The sequence below is a fragment of the Podarcis melisellensis genome (assembly GCF_964234715.1).
Source record: "Podarcis melisellensis genome assembly, chromosome: 17".
In the NCBI taxonomy this organism is placed as follows: Eukaryota; Metazoa; Chordata; class Lepidosauria; order Squamata; family Lacertidae; genus Podarcis; species Podarcis melisellensis.
The window spans coordinates 18251437-18271848 of NC_138534.1; the positions used below are offsets into that span (position 1 = coordinate 18251437).

A 20412-nucleotide genomic window follows, 5' to 3' on the forward strand; every position below is an offset into this window, starting at 1 on the left:
TGCTGGAACAAGGGTGGCGGGAAGAGAAGGTGTCAACCAGTTCCAACAAAGGAGACAGATATTTGAGGAACTGAACCCCGGGTTTGCTGAACACTTCATTTTTCTCTCCAAACTCCAAAATTAAATAAAAACATACACAGCCACCCACCATTTTTGCCACTGCAGTAAATGCCTTCGATATTCTGCACAAAGACGAGAAGCAAAATTCAGAAACAGTTCTGAAGCAGGAGCCAGAAAGCACTAATGGGGTTCATGGCCAAAGCAGAACTGTCCAAGATGGTTGTTTATATGGGGGCTTAATTCTGGCCTGAACAGCTTACTCAGCTGAACATAAATCCAAGAAGAAGAAGAAAAAGCTACCTTCACCTGAAAGAAATATGAACAGGAATTCATTGGCACAGCATAAAAAAGTTCTGATCTCATCCATCTATGTACAAAAAATTACTCCGCTAATGTTAGCTTTGATTCACTGTGTCTAGCTCAAAATGATAGCGAGCGCATTCTGCAAAGGTTGTGCCTTTTTGCAGAAAGAGAGGTTGAATAGTTAGTACTGAAAACTGGAAGGCAGGCTGGCTGCTTCCAGCCCCTAGTGTCTGAGGGATGGCCGTGCCAGTTCTGCACTTTTAACCCTCCAAAAAGGCCCTTGGTTACTTGGAAGGAATGTTGTTTCCTTCCCCACCCTGAATAATTGGGATATAAAAGGGCAGGTGGTAACAGGAAGGTATTTCACACTAGGGATGCAGCAAAAATTTCTTCAGTCCACGTTTTAAATTGAATTGACCTAATTTACCTTCCCCAGAACAATATGCCAATTGAAATGCTGCCGTCAACTGAATTATGCACTTCTCTGAATTTCACCATGCATTTTACTGGGGAAAGCATACAGAAATGAGTATTATATGGGGAAGTGCTTGGGGGAATAAATCTGCCATCCGCCTAGGTACCATAAATGTGTGTTTAAGGGGAAGGATTCGTTCAGATTATCTGCAATTTAAATTGCAATTTTTGTGGGGGGTTTTAAAAAACAAAAACCCACACGCAAGAAAGGATGGAATGGACTTTTGGTTGAGCACATGTAAAACTGGGATGTGATGGAAAAGTCTGATCTGTTCGTTACTTATTTTTTGCCCTTCAAGAGTACCACAGTAATTTCGTAGCCCATCGTGTTGTACATGGAGCAAAGGAAAACAAAATTGTACGGAGGCCCAGATTAAAACGTTTATTGCTATGATGGGTTATTATTTGACATTAAAGCAGATAAATGGGCTCATATATGGATGGTGAGGATTCAAAATGCTAAAAGAGTGCTCCCATTCTCTAAAAATGGAGCTATTTCAGCTGTCTGGCTCATGGCTCAGATGGTCCTTCTCCTGACACAGAGTGACTTGCTGATACATTAGAGGATAGCAAATGGCCTTGCTGGGTCAGACCATGGGTTAATCTTAATCTTGCTGCTGCTGCTGCTTCGATCACTCGTAGCCAAGTAAGATTGTCTTCCATAAACATGGTTTTAACAATGAGTCCATAAGCGACTGTGAAGGCCAATTTTTGATCCACACGTCCTTCCACAGTGGGGACATTGGTTTTTGGGTGGGAGTTGATCACAGTGAGGGTTTGCCAAGTGTGCCTTCCTCTTAGCACATTTCTCCCTTTCATCCTGAGTTTGAGTGTCTTCAAAGCCCATGAAACCTTTGGTAAAGGCTCTTCTCCAATTGAAGCACTCGCAGGCCAATGTTTCCCAGTTCTCAGTGTTTATACTACATTTTTTTAGATTTGCCTTGAGACAGTCTTTAAACCTCTTTTGTTGACCACCAGCATTATGCTTGGCCTTTTTGTGCCAACGTTGAACCTCTGTATGTCTGAGGTCTGAGGTCCAGAGGCTCAGCAGTGAGTCTCCCAAATGTGTCATGCAGATGAGAAATCTTAGCAGGCGGCTTTAGAACAGCCTGTGGGTTGCAAGACTTGGCAGTCCTGACCAAATTTTCTTAGGGTCCACCTCCTCCAGATAAATGTTTTAACTGTAGAAGTTTCCTAAAGTGTGCCTGTATTCCAAAGTGGCATGTAACCTGAGGTGCTTAACAGCTCATGCTAATGTATAGGAGTCTCATATTCCTGGCTCAAGCATCTCTCAAGTTCTAGATTTGAAAGTGAAATATACTCAGACTCGCAAAGTGATTTCATGCTCTTTATTCAGCTCATAGTGACTCAGTACATAACAGAAAGTGACCTGGCCACATATGCCTGGAAAGGGGGCTGATCTTAGCTGGGCTAGGCTTTTCTCCCAAGTGATATTTTCGGCACTTAAATGCACAGAATCAGCGGCACCCAGACTTGCAAGCCACATAGTTGCTAGGGCAGACCTGAAACAACAGACCACAGGATGTGTGAGAACTGTTTAGGTAGCACAAAAGAGTAGGGATGTGGGGAAATTTATCCAGTTCACATATCCAGAATTGATATGCAACCCAAAATGCAGCTATCATTCAAAATAAGCACTTCTCCAAATTTTGCAATGCAGTCCTTCAGCTTTAAAAAGTTCACCCAAAAATGTGTTTATTGGGGAAAATGGAAATAAAAACACATGTGGTTGTGAAAATAACATACAACTGTGCACTGTATGAGGAGGAAAAAAAGAGAATATTAGTAGAAAAATATTAGTAGAAAAAAGAGATTAGAAGGAATGCATGCAAAATTGCAAATGAATGTTCTATCTATCTATACACACATACATACATACATACATACACAAAATGCAAATAAATTTTCATGAGGGGATAGAGAGATAGAAATAGATGATGCAGATTGATGCTGAACTTAAGACTGAAAAAATGAGAAACTTGGGGAAACTAAAATTAAGTTATCTGTCCAATCCATACAGGAGAATTACGCAAAAGCTGCGTGCAACTTGATGTCTCTTTGCATTTTTGGATGGACCGCTTCCTACGATGACAAATAAAGTACCAAGCATGCAGAAATCTGCACGCCTCAAAGAGCTGAGGAAATTGTCCTTTAGCAGGAGGTACCAAAGCAAGCATATTAAGATATTTGACTTCATAGCTGAGTGGTAGAGCACATGTTTTGCATATAGAAAGCTCCAGATTTAATCCCTGGTACATACAGTTAAAGGATCTGAGGCAGCAAGGCTAGGGAAAAGCTCTTTGAAACAGCACTGAGCTAAACTGAATGTTGACTTACTAGCCAGGATAGCTGTTAATTCCCTTAAAATGGAGACATGCAGCACTGGGAAATGGCTTCTTGGTCAGAGACATAGAGTGGCAGCCAGGAAGGGTGTGTTTGCTGCATATACACTGATGACAGTGTTGCTTGCATGAAGCAACCTTGCCAACATAGGCTGGGTCTAGACACATCAAAAAAGCATTTCAGGAAAACAAGTTGTAAACTTCAAAATGGGAAATCACATTAGCGAAAGGCAGGACTCCACAGTGCCATCCGGTGTCACAGTGTTGTAATGCATATAAAACGTTTTTCTTGACTAATGTAGCTGAGTCCATACAGCAATATGGAATAATATTTAAAGAGCTGTACATGTACTAGGGAGCCAGGCAAAGTCAAGGTACATGTTTAATGAAATACGTTGTTCTTGTTAGAATTCCTACTCCATGATTGCAGTCATGGGATTGTTATCACATGATGGTGTATGTGGGAAGTGATGGAGGCAGGATGTTTGTGTTACTGTGTTCCATGAAGTGGGACTATTGTCCTATGTTCTTTTTCTCTTTGCTGTCTGATGCTAGAAAGAGAGGGAGACATGTTGCAGTGCTCCGTGTCTGTTTATTTGTAAAGTAGATTAGCCAAAATGCTGAGTTGCTGAGGTCTGTTGTGCAACTACACAAACTCTGTGGATCCCTAAGTGTGCCGGTGTCTGTTGGCATCGGTCGCTGTGATGTTCGGGCAGAGGAAAGCTTTTGAAGCTCCCGAACGGTTGACCAGGAGGGAGAGAACATGCCAGTCGGGCATGTGTCTCTGCCAGGGTCCTACTCGAGTGTAGGACTAGCTCCTGACAGTTCTTGCAGATCTGTCATCCACAATATTTGTGTTTGTTGTGCAACACTACAATGTATTTGATGCACTCACTTACTGAGACTGCAGACCTTGGCATAGAATAATAATAATATAATAATAATAAATTTTATTTATATCCCGCCCTCCCCAGCCAAAGCCGGGCTCAAGGCGGCTAACAACAATCAAATAATCAAACAGTCAAATAATCACACATTCTAAAAATATTTCATTATAAAAATTAATTAAAATCAAATTGATGGCAACCGATTAAGCAAAATTCTGTGCAGGTTGCCAGAGGAGGGAGTAGGCTGCGCCCTGACCAAAGGCCTGGTGGAACAACTCTGTCTTGCAGGCCCTGCGGAAAGATGTCAGGTCCCGCAGGGCCCTAGTCTCTTGTGACAGAGCGTTCCACCAGATTGGAGCCGCAGCCGAGAAGGCCCTGGCTCTAGTTGAGGCCAGCCTAACCTCTCTGAGGCCTGGGACCTTGAGGATGTTATTATTTGCAGACCGTAGGTTTCTCTGTGGGGCATACCAGGAGAGGCGGTCCCGTAGATACGAGGGTCCTAGGCCGTATAGGGCTTTAAAGGTTAAAACCAGCACCTTAAACCTGATCCTGTACTCCACCGGGAGCCAGTGCAGTTGGTATAGTACCGGATGAATGTGATCTCGCAGCGAAGACCCCATAAGGAGTCTCACCGCGGCATTCTGCACCCGCTGGAGTTTCTGGGTCAGTCTCAAGGGCAGCCCCACGTAGAGCGAGTTACAATAATCCAGTCTGGAGGTGACCGTCGCATGGATCACAGTGGCTAGGTCAGGGCGAGAGAGATAAGGGGCCATCTGCTTAGCTTGGTGGAGATGAAAAAATGCCGCCTTTGTTATAGCTGTAATCTGCGCCTCCCTAGAGAGGGAGGTATCGAAGATTACAGCCAAACTCTTAACGGACGGTGCTGGCACTAATTGCACCCCCGCAAGAGATGGGAGTTGCCCCCTCAATCCCATATCGTCCCGCCCCAGCCAGAGGACCTCTGTCTTCGAAGGATTTAACTTCAACCGGCTCCCACATAACCATCCAGCCACAGCTTCCAGACATCTGGTCAGTGTATCTGGGGCCGAGTCAGAATGAAAACATTTTTCCCTAGGAATTGTTCCAGGGAACCTTGAGGTCATTGAAAGTGAATCAGAGCTTCCCCCATCATAAAAGCAGTATTAGAAGGCAAGCTTACTGGTTAGACTTTTTGCCTGCCATTTCTAATTCTCTCCTGCAGTGTTTAGCTACTTCTTTCTTTGGCAATGACTCATAGCTAAGATTGTGTCCATGAACAAGGTCTTAACAGTCCATAAGTGACTGTGGAGGCCAATTTTTGATCCACACATCCTTCCACAGTGGGGACATTGGTTTTTGGGTGGGAGTTGACCACGGTGAGGGTTTGCCAAGCGTGCCTTCCTCTTAGCACGTTTCTCCCTTGCATCCTGAGTTCGAGTGTCTTCAAAGCCCATGACACCTTTGGTAAAGGCTGTTCTCCAACTGGAGCGCTTGCAGGCCAGTGTTTCCCAGTTGTCAGTGTTTATACTACTTTTTTTTAGATTTACCTTGAGAGAGTCTTTAAACCTCTTTTGGTGACCACCAGCATTACGCTTTCTGTTCTAAAGTTGGGGGTGGAGTAGTTGCTTTGGAAGATGATAATCAGACATCCGCACAACATGACCAGTCCAATGAAGTTGATGTTGAAGAATCATTGCTTCAACACTGGTGATCTTTGCTTCTTCCAGTACACTGTCATTAGTTCACCTGTCTTCCCACGTGATGTGTAACATTTTTCGGAGACACCGTTGATGGAAACTTTTGAGGAGTTGGAGGTGGTGTTTATAAGTGGTCCGTGTTTCACAAGCATACAGTTTGTGCACCAGTTTGCACTCCAGTCCAAGTGAGGTGGCATAGTCCCAATAGGACTGGTGCCTGCCCTATATGAACTGAGTATGTACGTCCAGAAGCCTCTACAATCTGCAACAAGCACAAAGTTTTTTCAATGGAAATCATTCCCAGAAGTTTAAAACCCATTGTCTTAAACAGACTAGAAGTCACTCGGGGAGCTTTCTGAATTAACAAGAAGAAAGGATCTAATAAAGTAAACTTTTTGTCCTTGCTTGACATCCGTTTTGTCTGTATAAAAAGCTAATCCTTAGTCTAGAGGTAACTGTAGTGTTGCAAATTATGAGCTGCATTTTTAAAGGGGAGAGAATCTATAATGAGATTCAGCACAGTAAAGGAGTCAAGATATATCAAAGGTGAGTTCACACCACATGGCCATAGCATTGAGTACAACTGTAGTAAATTAATGGGGTCCTATCAAAAATGATAAATTTTATTGAGTGGCATCATAGATCCTGAGGCCAGATTGGTGGCGTATTCATGTGATAACAGAAGATTAATGTTTTCTGCATAGATCATCTTGAATTTTGTTCTTTGTAAGTTATTGAACAATTTACTCCTTTTCTTTTGAGTTTTATCAAAGCCAAAGGACATAATCCATTCTTTACTGGAAGAAACAGGGTTTGGATCATTATTCACAGAATATGCTTCTTTTACAAATTTCTACAATTCTATCTTTTTAAACACTGTTTATGCCTAGGATATAGCACAATTAATCACAAAGTGTTTAGCCAAGAGAGACGCAGGCCAGAGACAGGGCTACAACTTCAAAGCATTAAAATACCAATTTTCTAATAATATGGTAGAGCTAAGGGGACAAAAACTTATGTGTTTTCTTTCAAACAAAATTGTTTATCTCTTCCGCCATTTTTAATAACATTATTTTGAGAATTCTGCATGTTAGCTATGAGTTATTTCATTTTTTTCTATGTGTTAGTTTAGTAAACACACATCTGGAAGTCCAAAGAAGGGAAAGGAGTGTAGAGAGTTGGTTTTGAGGAAGGAGGAAGGAAGAGTTGATCACTGGTCCCTAGCTTCTCTACTCTAAAGTCTTTCACACGTACACGCAAAGCACAGTACTATACATGTGTGTTCGAGGGGGCAGTGTCCTCTCCCCATGTGAATCATAACCTTCTGACTCCCAGCTTTGCTTTTTTTAGTTTCTATAATCTGTAGAATCCGAGATGTGAGGCAGAATGTACAGGCACCATTCTCAGTTTTGTTTTTCTGTGAGGCACTAGCATCCTCCTACGGAAGTGAGAGCTGGACCATAAAGAAGGCTGGTCGCCAAAGAATTGATGCTTTTGAATTATGGTGCTGGAGGAGACTCTTGAGAGTCCCAGGGACTGCAAGAAGATCAAACCTATCCATTCTGAAGGAAATCAGCCCTGAGTGCTCACTGGAAGGACAGATCTTGAAGCTGAGGGTCCAATGAGAAGAGAAGACTCCCTGGAAAAGACCCTGATGCTGGGAAAGATGGAGGGCACAAGGAGAAGGGGACGACAGACGAGATGGTTGGACAGTGTTCTTGAAGGTACCAGCATGAGTTTGACCAAACTGGGGGAGGCAGTAGAAGACAGGAGTGCCTGGCGTGCTCTGGTCCATGGGGTCATGAAGAGTCGGACATGACTAAACAACAACAACAAAAGCACCCTCCTTCTTCTTGGTGTTTACTTTTCCGTCACATGTTTCCTGGAAACATGTATTATGTGGATATTTTTTTTAATGTGGATTAACATGGGAAGAAGGTGGGACACGCTTCTGAGTGAAAACATTGGTGTGGGGGGGTGACACAGGCTAGAAACAGACCAGTCTGTCCATTCCTACTCCACTGAATGGCCCCAAACACTCCTCTACATTTCTCTAGCAATTGAGCAGAAATGCTTAAAAAAACAAACAAAAACAAATGTCTTTCAGAGTAAGCCAAAGCAGTGGTGGTGATTATTTGCAGATGGCTTTACCTGTGTGCTCATGCCTCGGAGCCTTTTGTGCAAGCCCAAAAGGGAACAGAGTTAGTGTAACATTTTTATGGCTAAATCGTGAGGTATGCGTGCTGGTTTTATAAGACTTTTAAAATATTCATGCTGTAATTTTAATCTTGTTTTCTGAACTCCTCGGGGCCCTCACTGGGTCCCTCTTAAGGCAGGATATGCATTTAATAGCAAATGACCATCATAAATACTAGGAGCCTGGCTTTCGGTACTTATCTGGTCTATGGAGCAATGCATTCTGCCTATTGAAGCTACCTTCAGCTCTTAAACTGGATCTACACTGACCTGTTTCATGTTATTTCCCCCTATTAAAATGACTTTAGGTACGTCATTGGGCATACTTGTTAATTAAAACGCTTTTTGCCTTGGTTCCCTCCCCCCCCCCCATCAAATGTTAGTAATACCCGGCCACTCTATTTTCCAAAATGCTGGGGTCCGCCCCCCCCCTTGCTGCTAGTTGCTGGTTGCTCTGCTCCACACTCTGGTGTCACATTTTAATTCTCCCTCCCTCCCTCCCTCCCTCTGTGTCCATTATTATCTGCCTGAATGCAAGAAGCAAAAGGCAGGAGGAGAAATTGAACGCCACCCCTCAAATACCATTGAAGGGGAGTTGGCGTTTGAATGCAGTAACAAAAGGGTGGGGTAAAATGCTACATAAGCACATATGAACAGTGTTTCACCGATATAGCAGCACAAAACGATTAAAAATGAATGATAAAAAGACAAGGTAATAATGCATTATGAACGTGAAAAGTAGGGCGTCATGTGTCCCTCTTTGCTATCAAAACCATTCCTTAACCCTTCCTTAACCTTAAATACCCATCCAGTCCTGCATTAAGAAGACTTACCCCAGTTTCAGATATGGCTGAATTCTGGTATCAATGCCCACATCTAAACATCTGACAGGAATGCCGTTACTTGAACTACAAGACAGCAAACAGGCAATAAATAAATATCTGCTTTTATACCACATTCAACAAGAGAACACAGAACTTAACACAAGAACAGCTGCTTAAAAGGGCAGGGGGCAGTGGTTATAGCATGGGTAGGCAAACTATCCAGCCCAATCGCCTTCTCAATCCGGCCCATGGACAGTCCAGGAATCAGCGTGTTTTTACATGAGTAGAATGAGTCCTTTTATTTAAAATGCATCGCTGGGTTATTTGTGGGGCATAGGAATTCATTAATATTTTTTTTCAAAATATAGTCCGGCCCCCCACAAGGTCTGAGGGGCAGTGGACCAGCCCCCTGCTGAAAAAGTTTGCTGACCCCTGGGTTATAGCACTAGTACTTTGCGCCACCCTCCAAAAAAAAAAATTCTGCTGCGTTCATTGAACTTTCTCCAGCAATTCATGAGAAAAGAGATTACATCAAAAAAATATGAAAGGGGGAGATAAAAAATTCAGACAGATTCTCATGGGTGGGGTGCAGGACTTTTCTTGCAGTTACCTTACTTTCAAAAGAGCCAAGAGGTGTTTGTGAGTGTCCTTTCTTTTTCTACAAATAGTCTCCACGGTGATCTGCACTCTGCAGCCTTCCTGGGTGTTTGCTGGAAAACCCTGTGATATCCTCATCTGGGCTTTTTTATAAGTATGGGAAGCTGAGGAGGTTGCATGCTGTGTGCCTGGCAACTGAAGTTTTTGTTCGTTTTAAATAAATGAGTGGGGAAATTCTTTTTAAGGTCAGAGGAAGCACTTCCCTTAACAATAAAATGAGTGTGTCCTAATCTCACATTCTTGGTGGGCTCCCTGCGTTCTTGTGCTCAGGGGAAGGCATCATGAGGGTGGCACTGTGGTCTAAACCGCTGAGCCTATTGGGCTTGCCAATCAGAAGGTCGGCGGTTCAAATCCCTGTGATGGGGTGAGTTCCCATTGCTCTGTCCCAGCTCCTGCCAACCTAGCAGTTCGAAAGCATGCCAGTGCAAGTAGATAAATAGGTACCTCTGTGGTGGGAAGGTAAACGGTGTTTCCGTGCACTCTGGCTTCCATCATGGTGTCCCATTGCGCCAGAAGTGGTTTAGTCCTGCTGGCCACATGACCTGGAAAGCTGTCTGTGGACAAACGCCGGCTCCCTTGGCTTGAAAGCGAGATGAGCGCCTCAACTCCATAGTCGCTTTTTACTGGACTCAACCGTCCAGGGGTCCTTTACCATTACCCATAAGATCTGGAAATGCAGGTATGCAGGGAAACTGCAGAAAGCTGGGTAGAAATTAATGAAAAGGAAAGCTCAGCCTCACACCCATCACAGTTTCAAAGAAGTACTAAAGTGGCCTGAGAAATAGGTAAAAATACTGAAGCCTGTTTTGCATTCTCACTAAAGCATAAGGGAAGGGGGGGGATGTTTTAATTTTAATGCCCTCAAAATTGACTTTGCCAGTAATGTTTATTCAGTATTGAAAGAAGAGAGAGAAAATGGTGTGGATGTCAAGTCTGGCAGCAGATTTTTAGTTGCCCTTGAAAAGCAGCTGCCATAAATCTTGGATGAAGCCAAATAGAAGGCTGGCGATTTTGATCTACAATTCAGTCGTTTCCATCTTTCTAAAAGTAAATGATCCTGATGGAATTAGAGCCAAGCAGCCCAGCTTTCCTTCGCTCTTCTGCCTATTCAATGAACCTCACATCTATTTTCTGCAATACTGAGGCTGCGATCTGATGCACTCAACTTTGGGAGTGTGCTTCACTAAACTCGGTAGGACTTACTTTTGAGTAAATGTGCACAGAATGACAGCCATTTGCCCAATTGATTTGAGCGTGCTCTTATATTTAAGATTCTGTCTAGAAAAATCGAACAAAATTAGCCCCCACATTTGACTTAGGGTCAGTGTGCCAATCAAAACTGGAATTATTTCAAGTTATCCTCTTTCCACCACACACACACATCTGCAACATTCCTGCTTGGGCAAAATAACTGAGGAATTATGGGGTGAAGCTGCATGAGTTTTGATAGAACTAATGTTCAGATAGGACTCGGGTGGTGCTGTGGGTTAAACCACAGAGCCTAGGGCTTGCTGATCAGAAGGTCGGGGTTCGAATCCCTGCGAAGGGGTGAGCTCCCGTTGCTCGGTCCCTGCTCCTGCCAACCTAGCAGTTCGAAAGCACGTCGAAGTGCAAGTAGATAAATAGGTACTGCTCTGGCGGGAAGGTAAATGGCGTTTCCATGCGCTGCTCTGGTTCGCCAGAAGCGGCTTAGTCATGCTGGCCACATGAAGCTGTACGCCGGCTCCCTCGGCCAATATAGCGAGATAAGCGCTGCAACCCCAGAGTCGGCCACGACTGGACCTAATGGTCAGAGGTCCCTTTACCTTTACCTTAATGTTCAGATAAGTCGTGCAGTTCGGGAGAATCACCTGCATCTGAGCTTGTGTTTGCTCCTCCTTCCTCTCCGGTATTTAAATGGGAGCTGCTTGTGCAGAGGCTTGAGATAATCAGGAATTGAGCAATTTTCCTCTTCTATTAACCCAAATAAGCCTTCTGTTGGCATACAGAATGGAAACATCTCCAACTGGCTTTTCAAAAGTCAGGACTCTCAACATCTGGTGCAATAGGTCAGATTTTTATAGTTTCATATAGCACTGTGCCCTGATTCTGAACCTCATATGCAGGTTAAAAAGTAAAGGCAAAGGACCCCCAGATAGTTAAATACAGTCAAATTCGACAATGGGGTGCAGGGCTCATCTCCACTTCCAGGCTGAGGAAGCCAACATTTGACCACGGACAGCTTTTCCAGGTCATGTGGCCAGCATGTTGTGCTTCTGGCACAACAGGACACCATGATGGAAGCCAGAGCGCATGGAAACTCTGTTTACCTTCCCACCACAGCGGTACCTGTTTATCTACTTGCACTGGTGTGCTTTCGAACTGCTAGGTTGGCAGGAGCTGGGACAGAGCAACGGGAGCTCACCCTGTCGCGGGGATTCGAACCGCTGACCTTCTGATCAGCAAGCCCAAGAGGCTCAGTGGTTTAGACCACAGCACCACCATGTCTCAAACCTCATGTGCACACATAAAGCTGAAGAATACAGAAGAGTGCAATATTCTAACAGAATTAGCAAAATCAAGGCAACCAGAATGTTATGTTACAGGGCATAAAGGGCAGCAGGGAAGTCAGCAGTGGTCTCAATGTAAGTCTTCTCCTTGGTCAGCCCCCAGACCCCCACCCAGCAACAGTCCCTCCTTGCATTCCAGTATGGCCGGCTGGCAGTGCAGAAGCTGCTGCCACACAGAATTGGGCCTCCTTCTTGTCCCATCCATATGGAGGCACAAATTGGGGTCACCCGGTGAGTCAGGGAGCTGGGACTTTTAATGTCTGCTACTTTTATTAGACCCATAGACTATGAGATGGGACGTTGCACCTGCCAACACACACACCCCGACTTTCTATGCAACTGTTTAAAGCCTGGAATTCCTGCTATTTGTGCTAGGTAAAGGGACCCCTGACCATTAGGTCCAGTCATGGCCAACTCTGGGGTTGCGGTGCTCATCTCGCTTTATTGGCCAAGGGAGCCGGCGTACAGCTTCCGGGTCATGTGGCCAGCATGACTAAGCAGCTTCCAGTGAAACCAGAGCAGCACACGGAAATGCTGTTTACCTTCCCGCCAGAGCGGTACCTATTTATCTACTTGCACTTTGACGTGCTTTCAAAGTGCTAGGTTGGCAGAAGCAGGGACCGAGCAACAGGAGCTCACCCCGTTGCGGGGATTCGAACCACCGACCTTCTGTGGTTTAACCCACAGTGCCACCCACGTCCCTGCTATTTATGCTAGATCAGCCTAAAAGCAGGGAATGATGCTAAGCAAAACCACAATGATTATGCACACAAACAGTGACTTCATTCCCCGCATATCTGTCATAAAATTCAGTTACAATTCCTGCATTTTTTTTAAAAAAATGGTCTTATTAGGTGTTAATGATTTTAGACGTCCTTTCCTGAATCCCAAGGCAACTGCTATCAAGATGCATACTACAAATAACACTTTCTGTCACCGGGAGACAGCAATAAAATTAGCCATTGGGAGCTCTGCATCATGATGGAAACCTGATTTCACTATCACAAAGAGAATAATCTATCTTTGTAGATTCAGCTGCATGGTATAAACATCACCCTGTTTGCTGTTTCTTTTCTTCTTTTTTAAAAAGAGTCCACATCATAATGCCAATAATTGGTCTTGGTTAGACTTCTCTAGAATTTTGTAGGCGGCTATTTGCCTTAAATCCACCCTCCCACATTCCTGGCAACTCTCTGCTCATTAACGCAGTGCAGTAAATAAAGACAGCCTTGGGGGGGGCATGGGGGGGCATCTTATCAGATAAGTGGCACCAGCAAGAAGGTTTCTCAGATGTGAGAACTGCAGAGCTGAAATATTTTGGCAGCTAAACAATCGTCTTATCTGACAAGATGTCCTGCAAACCCACATATGACAACGTTCTCCACTGCAAGTGAAGGAGGATGGGAGAAGTAAACAGAAGGATAAGGCAGGTTGAGACATATTGCCGGTGGGGGTGAGTGGGAGACGGGGGACAGTGTGCTATTTTTTATTATTATTATTATTATTAGAGAGTTGTCACATTCTTTCTCCCACCCAAACTCCTTCAAAGAAAAACTTTCAAAAGCAAACTGCCGGTGAAAGGCCTGTTCGAGTTGTTTGTTTGTTTGTTTGTTTGTTTGTTTGTTTGTTTGTTTTCCCTTTACTTGGGGACCAGGAAAATATTTAGCAGCGAATGCGACAAGCTGAATGGGTGAGATGACAAGTTCAAAGTCTGGACAAATCAATGTTCCAGAGCAGCTGCCTGGAACTCCCCTGCACATAAATTGCCCATTGCTGCTGTAGCAGACAGTAGCCTTGAGCCATGCGGTTCCCCTTCTGCTCTGTTGGCTTTTCATGTGGCCCATTAAACAAACAAGCAAACAAACAAATATGGCATCAGGGTGGGAAACTCCAGGCTGAGAATTTTTTTGTAATAAACCCCCAAGCTGCAGTGCGTGCTTCACCTCCCCTTGGCTTTGGTGGAGGGGATGGTCTGATGGTTTTAAGAGTTGGACTGCTCAAAGCTAACAGCTACTTCCTGGATAGGAGATTGCTGGGATCCAAACATACAAACTGGATCCCATTAGCCTTAAAAGGACTAGGTGGTCAAAGAAACTCAATTCTAACAGGCACTAAATTCGGGGATTGCAAATGTGGTGACTTCCAAATGTTGCTGGTGGGATGTGAAGTCCAACGATGCCCAGAGAGCGCCATGTTGCCTACTCCTGACCTGACAGCGCTTGGCTAAATAGAAAACAGTGTATGCACCCTAAGATGCCACAGCAAGCAAATATGTGCATAGCGTCCTCTGGGACTCACAGTAACACAGATGAACAACTCAGATTTGCCAAGCTTACGATTTAGACACTTTTGAGCAAAATGCCCACCGTTCCAGAAAAAGAATTCACAAGACAATAATCTCCTTGGTCTCTTGTAACACGGGTCATTATAAATGTGGATGATCAACCCCTTTCCTTTATTAGCTTATCCGGTCGTCTAACAGCATACCACGTAAGTGAAAACATCTCCTGCTAGGCCAAATCAAGATCTGACACACATCTTTTTGCATATCTTTTTCAGCATTTCTTTGTTCCTTTCTTTTTCACCCAAAAGAAGCACTGGAAGGCTGCTAGTCTGACAGGAGAAAGGACTCTAAGGGGGGCTGCCTGACCCTTTACCCACCAACCATTTACCATTCAATCTCCCCTCCCCCAGCTGTTTATCTGCCTGCAGGGGAGATGACATGTTACTTTCCTTCTGCACGTATAATACAAGCGGCTGAGGGAGAAGGTGAATTTTGTGTGGGGGAAATTCTATGGCAACATTTGAATTGTAAGGTAAAGGTAAAGGGACCCCTGACCATTAGGTCCAGTCGTGACCGACTCTGGGGTTGTGGCGCTCATCTCGCTTTATTGGCCAATGGAGCCGGCATACAGCTTCTGGGTCATGTGGCCAGCATGACTAAGCCGCTTCTGGCGAACCAGAGCAGCGCACGGAAACACCGTTTACCTTCCCACTGGAGTGGTACCTATTTATCTACTTGCACTTTGATGTGCATTCGAACTGCAAGGTTGACAGGAGCTGGGACCGAGCAACGGGAGCTCACTCCGTCACTGGGATTCGAACCACCGACCTTCTGATCGGCAACTCCTAGGCTCTGTGGTTTAACCCACAGCACCACCCGCGTCCCTCATTTGAATTGTACTGGTTCCCATATAACAGATGAGATAAAATGTCTTACTTTTCTCGCTGCCATTTCTGCCACACCAGGGCACACGCGTTCAATACTCTCCATCCCCACTAATGTAGAGCCACCGAAACATCGGCATAACATCTATTTTCTAGGCTTGTTTACCATTAAATGTGCATTTAACTTTTCATAAGACTCAGCAACAAATGATTGATTTGATTCCAGGTACTTAATTTCAGCCTGGTGCAAGCCATCATTCCACCTGTTCCCTCCCCCTTTTAGAAGGAAAATTATATAAGTCTTTCTGAGGATGAAAAGGCAAGCGCTGCTTTTAATCCCTCACTGATCTTTAAATAAAATGTTCCAAGATCTCGGGCAAACAATAAGTCATAAAACATAAATAGTAATCTATGGGCATATATATCATCTTGCAATGGTACATTAATCACTGCACTTAAAGACAGCACAAGAGTGATGAAGTTTTTTCAATTGTGTCTGTTGCAACTCAGCTACATTCAAGTGTTTTTAATCTGTGCCATTACATCAAAAAGGTAATAACTGTATTTTAATCTTGGGAATCTTTTCTAACCCCACCTCCCTATCAGGAGACACAGAAGGGTGGTGGGAGGGGGGGCCGAAAGAGAGAGTAGAGGTGATTTTCAATTTCAAGAAAGTGTAAAATACACATAAGAAGTTCGCCCTGAAATGAAGGTGAACGATGCTGCTGAGAATGGCAATAGGGAAGGACCACAGAATATCAGGACATGAGAAGAGATTGCTAGATCAACCAAAGGTCCATCTAGTTCAGAGTTTCCCCAAATTTGGGTTTCCAGCTGTTTCTGGACTGCAACTCCCATCATGCTTGGGTGTCACCTTAGACGCCTCCCTTTCCATGGAGGTGCAGGTTGCAGTCACAGCAAAGGTGGCATTTTTCCATCTCCACCATATTAAACAGTTGGCCCCTTACCTTTCTCGCCATGATCTGGCCACTGTGAGCCATACGACAATCACCTCCAGGTGATTATTGTAACTCGCTCTACACGGGGCTGCCCTTGAAGCTGACCCATTAACTCCAACAGGTGCAGAATGCCACGGTGAGGCTCCTTATGGGGCCCTTGCTGCAGGATCACATTCATCCAGTGCTTTACCAACTGCACTGGCTCCCGGTGGAGTACAGGGTCAGGTTTAAGGTGCTGGTTTTGACCTTTAAAACCCTATATAGCCTGGGACCCACGTACGTATGGGACCGCCTCTCCTGGTATGCCCCACGGAGGACCTTAAGGTCCACAAAGGACAACATTTTGGAGGTCCCAGGTCGCAAGGAGGTTAGATTGATTTCAACTAGGGCCAGGGCCTTTTCAGTACTGGCCCCGACTTGGTAGAACGCTCTGTCACAAGAGACTAGGGCCCTGTGGGACTTGACATCTTTCTGCAGGGCCTGCAAGACAGAGCTGTCCGCCTGGCCTTTGGTTTGGACTCGGTCTGACCCTTGTGTTTCCCTCCCCTTATGGTCTTAATTTATCAGGTACTTTAAAATGAGGCTGCATTTTAAATTGCATTTTAACCTATATTTTAAATTGGGGTTTCCCCCCGCTCTTTTTCCCCTATTAAGTTTTTACTGTGATTTTATTGGTGTTAGTCGCCCTGAGCCCGGCTCTGGCTGGAGATGGCAGGGTATAAATAAATTTATTATTATTAGTCTCTCAGCCCCACTCACCTCACAGAGTGTTTGTTGTGAGGGAGGAAGGGAAAGGAGATTGTTAGCCGCTTTGAGACTCCTGAAGGGGAGTGAAAGGCGGGATATCAAATCCAAACTATTATTATTATTATTATTATTATTATTATTATTATTATTATTATTATTTTATCCCTAGCTAGCAAAACCAGTCGAGGATCATGCGGAATGTAGTCCAAAAACAGCTGGAGACCCAAGTTTGATCTGGTCCAACATACTGCTCCCACAGTGGCCAACCAGATACATGTGAGATGCCTACAAGCAGGACTGGAGTACAACATCACTCTCCCCACTTGTGACCCCAAGCAGCTGATACTCAGAAGAATGTTTTCTCTGAAGGTGCAGAGCTGAGGCCTGCTATGTTACCTCAGTATATTGTCAAGGAAAATATGCTCGTGAACTCGATTAAAGGGAATTACTGTGATGTTTAAAGGATCTTGCCCAGATCTCTCATTTATCTATCTATCATCTATCTATCTATCTATCTATCTATCTATCTATCTATCTATCTATCATCTATCTATCTATCTATCTATCTATCATCTATCTAACTATCTATCTATATCTATCTCCAAATGTGAGTAATAAGGGTAAGGAACAGAAAGCTCAAATTGACATCTCCTTTGAAGGACAGCATCCTTAACAGGTAAGAAGACTGAACAGCTTGCTGCAATGCAGCACTGTCTCAGGACAGAAGCTGAAGCTGGTGACCTTTGGGTTCAGAAAGAGAAAACACAACACAAACAGCATATGGTGTGGGATAAAGAAATAGGAGAGAAGAGATTTCATTTCACTTTTAATTTGTACACCGCCTTTCTATTTTACTATACCCAAGGCAGTTTACAAGCTGAAGAAACAGCAAATAATGCACACCTTATAACAATCTAATCCAATAAAAAAGTGATAATAAAAACGTAACTTTAAAATAAGAAACTGATATCAAATCAAGTAATATTCAATCACCCATTAGAATACTACAGAATGATATTAAATATCAGCAAACAGAAACTAAACAGAAATCCACTCTTAACAATCACAATAAATAATTTCTAAACTATAATCAACGGCAAGGCACAGCTCATAAAATAACACAATGCAAACTCAGAAGCAGAGACGCACAACTTATAGAATTATGTTTTTAAAAATATTCCTGAACTCCTCTCCTCCCAGCTGCTTCTGGTGTTCTTAAAGTCACAGTCTGGGAAAGGCAGGTGGAAAAAGGTCTTGCCTGATGGACAGCAGGAAGTCTCTCCCCTCCAGATTCTCAGGGATCATCCAGATGGGAGATTTATCTACACCCCGCCCTCCAAAGTCAGTGTTGCAGCTTATTCTAGGAATTTAGGTATACAGTGGATGCTCAGGTTGCGAACGTGATCCGTGCGGGATGCATGTTCACAACCCGCAGCTTTCGCAACCCGCAGGTTGCGATTTGGCGCTTCTGCGCATGCACGACCGCCAAAACCTGGAAGTAACCCATTCCGGTACTTCCAGGGTTCGGTGGTCCGTAACCAAAAAAAACGCAACCTGAAGGTATAACTGTATCTGTTTCCTGAGAGAAAGGGCAACATTCCTCTTCTCCCAAACCTTTGACTAATTCTAAAAATCTATGGCCTATTTATTTATTTAATTTTTTTGCTGTCTTATATTTTTAAGAAAAATATCCCAAAGTGGTTTACAACTTATTTTAAAGCATCAAATAAAACAATCCAGAAGAAAACATTACAGAAGAAAGTCAAATATAAAGCATAGAGTACATTCAAAGTCATATGATTAACAAGAAAGTAAAATGTTATCTTAAAGATTTCAGTGTAAAACATTACAAAGGAGGTCGACTACGGAATGCACATTTAACACAGCAAAGTTAACAAACAAAAAGTTTATCCCAAACATTTCAAAAGAAAACATTGCTAAAGGAAGGCAAATATTAAAAGTGCACATTTAAAACAGCATAATTTGGAAGAAAAGAAAATATTAGCATAAGCACAGAGTGTGTCTGCTGCTGTTGCTGGTATGACAGATGAAACCTAGGAATAGGGGGAGAAATTGAATTTGGTTTGGATTCAAAGGTGAACGTACCTTATTTGCAGTGTCCAAAACAATATGCAAATTGAAACACAGGTATCCTTAAAAATTCACAGTTCTCTGAATTTTTCAGTGCCGTTCTCCAGCTAAGTAATTGTATAAAATTGCATATAGTGAGGCAGAACATGCACAAAAATGCGTATGAGTGGGGGAAAAAATGTGAGTGAAAATGGCATGAGGAGAAATGGCTTTGCAGTGAAATAATAATAATTATTTATACCCTGCCCATCTGGCTGGGTTTCCCCAGGTACTCTGGGAGGCTTACAGCATATATAAAAACATAGTAAAACATCAAACATTAAAAACTTCCTGTCAGAGCTGCCCGAGGTCCCAGCTCACAAAGGACCAACACCAGTTCGTTACTATTTATGAAGGTCTTTATTGAAGTTCAGTTTCGATTTCAAAGCCGCGGCGCGCAGCCCTACGTCTCAAACTCTAGACCGCTGAAGCTCCGTCTGAATCTCCTCCCCCCAGACACCAGTTTAAGACTCTAGCCTTGCTCCACCTCTTCCTTTGCTCTTTTCTCTCTGGGTCCGCCTGTCCGCTGGGGTCTCGCCCCTTCTACACTCTTCTGACGCTGATTCCCCTGAGTCTTCCCCCTCTCTCCGGTGGGCTTTAGGACCTGGTTCCCAATCCGTGTTTCCTGCTGTGCCGCGCGCCTGCACATTCGAACTTGGTGCGCGCGCCCAGCCGGCAACCTTCCTCCTGACCGTTACACTGCTCCTGTCACTGCTTCCCCCTTCGGGGAGGCTAGCTGAACCTGACTTCCCCTCCGTTCCCTCACTCTGCGATGGAGGCGTGGCCAGCTCTGACTCATCTTCTCTCCCTGCTGGGGGAGACGCTGGCCCTGATCCATGGGACTCTTCCCCCCCACTACGCTCTGGTGGGGAAGCTGGTCCTGATCTCCAGCTGCTGCTTTGGGAGTCCCCGCTGGCCTCTTGTTTCTGGTGCGTCCCCCCTGGGACCCCCCTTGCCCTGGTCATCGGCGCCCTCCTGGGAATCTTCTGATTTGCTGGAGAAGCTCATGGAATCTCTCGGGTCACTGTCATACTCCCCTACGCTTCCCTCAGATTCTTCCCCTTCGCTCTCCATTCCCTCTCTCCCCTGTGCCTCTGCTCCTGAGCCCCTGACACTTCCCCATACTGGGTTGCCTTCAGATGTCTTCTAAAAGTTGGACTTCCGGTCGGCGCCAGCGTTAATGGCGGTCCTTGCTTCAAGCTCTGAAGCAGGACTGCTCCGTAAGTTCGGGTCTGTCCCGCTACGGCGAGCGGGGGACCCCTAAAATCACAGGCGCTGAAGCCTGTGGACAAGGAGATTCGGTGGGCACCTTTGCGCCCCCCGGTATCGTGAAAGAGCCTTTTTAAAGGCTCCGGAACGGCACCGGGTGTGAGCGCGGTGCTGAGGATCGCAACCCAGCTTGCGGAGCGAAGCCGCGTC

At 44.5% G+C, this 20412-nt stretch overlaps 1 protein-coding gene across 1 annotated transcript in view; it reads left to right on the forward strand.

Moving 5' to 3' along the window:
* IFT74 (intraflagellar transport 74) overlaps positions 1-20412 on the forward strand; it is a 218230-nt gene that overhangs the window by 18852 nt on the left and 178966 nt on the right. The gene's annotated exons all lie outside the window — the stretch shown is intronic.